Here is a 6,531-nt window from a genome sequence, read left to right on the forward strand (position 1 = left end):
CAGTTCTTTTAGATACCTCGTTTACTGCTCTACCAAGTGCCAAAACCAACTCGTATTGTTATTTGGGAAGTTGCGTAACGATGCGTGGCCGCCAATCCCGTACAACGGCGTTGAGTGTAGGACGCTGCGGTTCTAGAAGCACAGCAGAGAACTGGCTACGTCAGGTGGCTCGACTGATAACTGTAGAGGCGTCATTCAAAACACACGGAGTCATTCTTCACTTCCGGCGGCATTCTCTCTACTTTCTTTTTTAAATAAAAAGATGTTGATCCATAAATATTTTCACAAAGAACGGTTAAATTTGTTCATTTTCGCTTTTCCTTCCTGTTTGGCCATGGCCTCGGCTCCCTCGCTTAACAGATCGCTTAATTTCTCAATTCCTTGCGACTCTTGTTTCCAGTTGCCAATTTTGCATGAAAAGTGCTGTAAAGTTAGGGCAAGACCAGACGAGTTAACGGGTGACATTCATATTTCTTATGGGTTTGACGGTTGTTGCAGGATTTGATGTTCGACGCTCTTTCACATGATCTTATTTTCCACCTTATCTAACCGACCGGTATATGGCTCCGAGGACCTGCCTGCGTCGCGGCGAGCCGTCACTCGAGGAAATAATGAAGCAAAATGAAAAGTTAAATGCAACTGGCGTTTTCTCCGGCCGCAACTCGTTCCACGACCATAGAGACCAACAGACTACGAACTGAATCCTTGTCCTGGTTCCTAGACCAGTCTAGACAAAGAAGGTTGAACCTAACGAAGCAACAATGAGGTGCGTGACCGTTGCAATAGATGGTGACAACTGAACGCATTTCGAGTTAATCGCACGTGCACCGAACCGATGAGAAAACTGGCCTTTACACCCCAGGAGATGCGGATAACTACTGCCATCCAAAAGGAGTGAAATAAGGCAGCAAAGTGTGGACCGCCGAATAGCTGCCAAATCTCGAGATTGATTTGGCGGCGCTTTAGGAATGTGTGTGTGTGGGGGAGGGGGATGTATTTATTTCGGGGATTGGGGGTCGCGCCCCCTCCCTTAGGTACGTGCCTGCTCTCGCTCTAGTGTTGTATTGTTGAACAGAGCATAGCTAACTGGTCTCTCTCTCTCGCCAAACTCCCTTATTGATTATCATCATTGTCATTTTTCTACTACAACTGCAGTTTATTACCGTTTTCAATTGTCGTTTTTGCACTATTTTTATGTCTTGTGACTACCCGCGCTCTTCGCAAACAGAACTGCGTCCTCTGAAATCCCGTTAGCGCTTTTGAATTCAAGTGTATTTCATTGTTTATTGACGATATGCATAAATCAGAAAGTAAGCTATATTATAGTCGGATATCGCAAAATTCATGCCTAGAGTTTTGAGGCAACGTTCTCAGAATATGCCAGTCGAGGATAGAGATCCCGGTGTGACCAGTGGTGCATACATTTGCTTCGGTTTCTTCGTGTCTGAGCTAACACTGGTGATGGTCCCGTGAGATGTTCTAACATTGAGAAGGTCGGTGAGTCTGCATGTAATGCACGAGATTTACGAGAGATGGATGACACCGGCACGACAAGTTAAACTTTGTGTCGCGCACTTAAGTGATTATGCCAATAATTCTATGATAATTATTTAGGTATCGCATTGTCCACGGGATGCATCTAAATCAGGTAGCTCTCATTCAACAAACTGACACTGCTCCACTTCAAGCCTGCTACGCTAACCTTTTGAGTAAGGATGTTGGAATGCTAAATTTTCTAATCGAATAAGAATGTCCTGAAAAATTCTCTTCCAGTGTTGATTTGAGTACTGAATATTCTTCCATATTGAGGAATAACTGCACTGGGTTTGCAGGTGGAAATAACTTCAAGTACGCTCAATTGTGAGGTCCATCAACAAGTGCACATTCTCGCACTTTATACTGGGGTAATCATTCACGTGTTGCTTCCTCGAGACAAGCATTCAGTGGACCGCACGCTGTAGCAAATGTATCAAACACGATGTTCTAACAAATCGAATGTTCGACAATGACGAAGTTCATATTCTAAAAAAAAATTGTGAGCCATTCCACTTTGTGAAGGCGGATCACCAGTGGAGGTGTTTTGACTACGACACAGAGGTGACACAGAATTTTGAATATAGGCACGTACTCATTTATCGTGATTTTTACATACATTCGCCCGGACGACGGGACCGCCGCCTCGAGGAGCCGGAAGAAACTAGACACCCGTAACGTTTCGAACTGACCGCCACCAGGGCAGAGCGGAAGGAAAGTAGATACGCAAGCGCTTGGAACGCCGACAAAAAGAGGGTGGTGTGAAGGTAGACATGACGAACACGGGTCAAAATATAGTACCTGTTCTTATCAGCTTAATATCTGATACGGGTTCTATTTGGACCCAATATATTAAACTTATTTTTGCAAGTTGGTGGAGTGCTTGAACGCTTGAAGCCTGCTTCACCTCCGCCGCGGGTCGGCCCAGTATTGGACTATCTTCGGGATCGGCCCCCGATTTTTCGTCTGCGGACATCGATCCGCTGGAAACTCACATACAGCTTCGCTGTGAAACTACCGTATTCGCATTCGTAATATAACTTCCACACCACTGTCTGCGCATGATAATTTTACCCTACTGGAAGACGACTCGCTACAAATTACAAAGACCATCGCTCGAAATCGCGATAGCGCCATTCGACCAACGACCTCCAACAGAGGAGCTTATTTTACAATGCCGACATCACAAGCTATCGCAGCGGAGGGCGACGAGGGCACTGTTGCACATTTTAAGGGCAACAGAATTGGCCAAGCGGCTGTAGCCTGAACAGATGTTTAAAGTGCTGCAAGTGTTACTGTGCTTTGTGGGAACGGTACGCGGAGACAGTATTTGACTGTGATTGTATGTCTATGCTCCTTGCTTTCTTTATCTCTAGTTTGCTATCACTTTACCTGCCCCACCCCTCTCTCCCCAGCGTAGAGTAGCAAACCCGATCTACCCATCTGGTTAACCTTCCTGCCTTTCCCCTTTCTACTCTCTCTCTCTCTCTACTTGAAGACGAGGTTCATGAACCCAAAATGCTCTAGCCGATAATAATGTCAAAGAGCTCCCAACTTGTCCGCCTTTTACTGGAACTCACAAAAAAAAAGGATAGCAAAAATAGGACGAGGTGCGAAGAAGAAAAGTTGAAAATAATTTGGAAGCAGCAAGAGGGCTAAGCGACACTAAGGGTTAGACTACAGGAAGCTAAAAAAAGTAGTAATAAATAGGGGATGGCGGCGCAGCTGGTGGACGTGGGAGATCAACGTGCAACAGCGGTTAGCGAAAGAGAAGGAACATGTTCGGTCATTGGGGAGAGGGTTAAAGCAGCCGCAGCCGGGAAATTTTCTGACCTCATCTGTGGGAGTAGGGTAGTACGGGCGATCTGAGATCTCGGCGTGGTTCCGCTGGAGCCTTCGCGTGCTGTGCCGCCTCCCCCAATCTCTCTTTCCCTGCGTTGGCCAATTGACGTGAGATGCCGGGCGCCGTGTTTAACGAGATTACTGGGCAGCTCTCCTGCTTCTTCTTTCGCGTCTTCTACGTTCGTTGCTTTTTCTTAATGTTCTTTTTTTATTTTTTACTCGGCTTCAGGAGCCATTGGCAGCAGGTGGCTGCTGGTGGCTACACAACGCGGCTCTTAAAGGAACTTGGCACGTTCCTTTTTTTTTTCTTTTTATAGAGTCTCCCTGGCGCTCTGAATACTTCTTAACTTGTTTTGTTTCTCGCTGGCTAGTATCCCTCAATAAATGTTTGCCTATGCTATATCGTCGAGATGTCGGCCAATAGCAGATGTGACTCGCGTGTGCTTTGTTTGCACAGGGATCGAAAGGGCACTTGGTGAGTGGGCATCAAACGAAATATGTTATGTCGAGAGATATATTGTTACCATGTTCTTTCTCCGGTCTTCATCTTGAGGAATTACGACATAACAAATAGTTACGGGCCCAATTGCAGACTTCGAACTCTGAAGCACTATTAACTTTTCTTCTTCTAGAGGCAAACTTATTACAGCCGAATATTGTTATTGGCGCCCATTTTTCTGATTGCAGTTATTTTATCTTATGTAGCATTCCAGTGGTGCCTCTGCGATGCCAACCGGCCATTTATGAATCTGGTACGATGGCGAGTATGTTGATGCCTTTGAAGATGTTCGGTCAGTAAGGTACTTAGCTGATAAGAATTAATGCTCGTTGTCAACGTATATACTGCAGTCCCCACCATGATAGCGACTACCGTTTCGAATTGTTGCGTTTCGCCTACGACGCGCGGTTTAGCCGGCGCGATTGCAACAAAGCGGCAGACATTTTGGCCCGTTCGGCGTCGCCGCTACGCTCCCCGCCAGGCGTTTCCAGGCGTTTCCAGGCATGTTCCGATGCCACGTGTCTTCATGTGCGTGTGTGAGTGTATGTGCCATTGTGCCCGACCGGCGGCGATGCGACAGCAGGGGGTCACCTTCTCCTCCCAGTCATTGTGCCCGACCAGAGGCGCTACGAGAGCCGAGGTTACCTTCTCCTTCCAGTCATTGTGCCCGACTAGAGGCGCTACGAGAGCCGAAGTTACCTTCTCCTCCCAGTCTTTGTGCCCGACCGGCGGCGCTACGACAGTGTGCGTCACCTTAGCCCATTGTACAATCACGTGCTCGTCTATTGAGGGGTTCCTTCTTGCCCTCAACTGCGAGAGTATAAAAACAGCTGCCCCCGGACGCCAAAAGGAGGGCTCCGATTTCTTCTGTTGAGTAAAGTGCTCTCCCGTCTCTCTACTTCGGTCAACCTGACCGCCAACTCTTTGCGATGTTAAAATAAACAAGTTGTTTTGTTGTTAACCAGTCGACTCATGCTTTGCCGGGACCTTCGGATGCTTCCAGTTGTACCCCAGGCCGCCAGGCCAACGCTACCCTTGGGGCTTGCGACCCAGGTACAACCACGGGCGTCAGCGCCGAGTTCCCAACCGATCGCACCAGCGGTGCGACCACAACAACTCGCGCCATCGGTGCGATCCAAACAGAATGCAGGAGAAGGGTGGAACACCAGCTGGAGATGTAAAATAGATATTTGTTAGTCCTGAATGTCTCTAAGTGGCTCATAAAGTCGTGGCATGATACTTGTTTACTGGTTACAATAGTTTAGGGATCTCTAACGACGTACCAGTTTCCTTTACGTATATGGTTAGTTTTCTTTCATTCTGTTCCGCGATTCCTATCGTTGTATTAACTTAGGCTCTTCCCTCTCTTCTTTTTATTTGGTTAGATTTCCTTTCTTTAGGTATTACCGCATTCCCATCAACATAAATGCATCCGGATTTTTTTTTTTCCTCAGGCCGTGAGTTGCACCTGTGACAAAATTAATTCATCGCCGTTGAGATCCTAAATTTTCACTGTGCAGGTTCAGTACTTAGAAGACGAAAAAAAACAATGTTTTCATATTACGCCACTCCAAAAGCAAAGAGATACAACGCAGTCTCTTGCGCGCCACTAAACTCGATAGTATATTTTCTTTTTCTTTTCCCTTGGTTGAAGTCTCGAAAGTCTTAACGACACGGCGTGGTATATTCTTTCGACGCCTTGGAGGAGCAACTTTTGTCATGAGGACTTTCCTTCTAAAATGCAGTTTAAGAAGTTCACTTTGGGTAAGCGCTGCGTCAGACAGCTTCGTGGAAACAGAGGCTTCGCGCGACACCTGGCGCCAAGTTCCCCCAAAGGGGGCATCCGTTATCCCGTCCGGGCGCCAGCCAACCACCTCGTCAACTATGAACCCGCTGTCCTCTTCGTGGCATGCAGCCGTCACCCGGTGGTGGCAGAGGCTTGCCCGGTCTGGGCGGCAGCGCCGACGCGTTGGTGCGGCAGGTAGCCGCGTGAACTCCTGCGTTCTTAGTTCCGTGCACTATGCATAGCGCCGACTACCCGACAAATAAACGGAAACGTTCACTCTGCGCTTCATATTTGAACACTCATGTTGTCTCACGGAAAACGATTCGTTTCTATACGTTTCAAGGAGTTTTTGCCGCGACTCTCCCCGTGCTACATTTTCTGTGATAAATCTGTCTTTCTCTTATTCTCTCGCGCACGTTCTAGACCGCAGATTTTGGTAGTCTAGAATTATGTAGCGCACAACAGGTCCCGTGAATTTCCTTCAATCGGTTATCTGGTTGCTTTATAATTTTGCTTCTGCATAAGATTTTCACGTTTTATTTCTCTGTGATGGTGCCAAGTTGCTGTGCGCTTGGTCGAGAACTCCTCCGACCATTTATTGTATTTCCCTTTTTTTTGCAACCCCCTCCAATTATCTGTGATAATGGAAATAATAAAATTTCAGTTCATTTCCTCTGAAGTTTAACTGCTCGGAACTGCCTACAGAAATTATACCTGTACTCAGTGGTCTTCGTGTTTGCATATTTCTCCTTCAAAGCACTTCATCATTCTCTAAGCGAATCAAAATGGATCATACGCGTCTCTTGCTACATACATTTGTTGACATGACGTAGCACATACTTACGTCGGCTGGATGTGTAATAGGCTACCT

The 6,531-nt window shown here is 46.9% G+C and overlaps 1 non-coding gene across 1 annotated transcript; it reads left to right on the forward strand.

The window, feature by feature from the left end:
* The first annotated feature begins 2,306 nt into the window (after positions 1-2,306).
* On the forward strand, positions 2,307-2,494 carry LOC142580573 (U2 spliceosomal RNA). The gene has a single exon (XR_012827791.1). It is a non-coding gene; the product is annotated as a U2 spliceosomal RNA (small nuclear RNA).
* The last annotated feature ends 4,037 nt before the right edge of the window (positions 2,495-6,531 follow it).

This window comes from Dermacentor variabilis, chromosome 4 (genome assembly GCF_050947875.1).
Source record: "Dermacentor variabilis isolate Ectoservices chromosome 4, ASM5094787v1, whole genome shotgun sequence".
Classification (NCBI taxonomy): Eukaryota; Metazoa; Arthropoda; class Arachnida; order Ixodida; family Ixodidae; genus Dermacentor; species Dermacentor variabilis.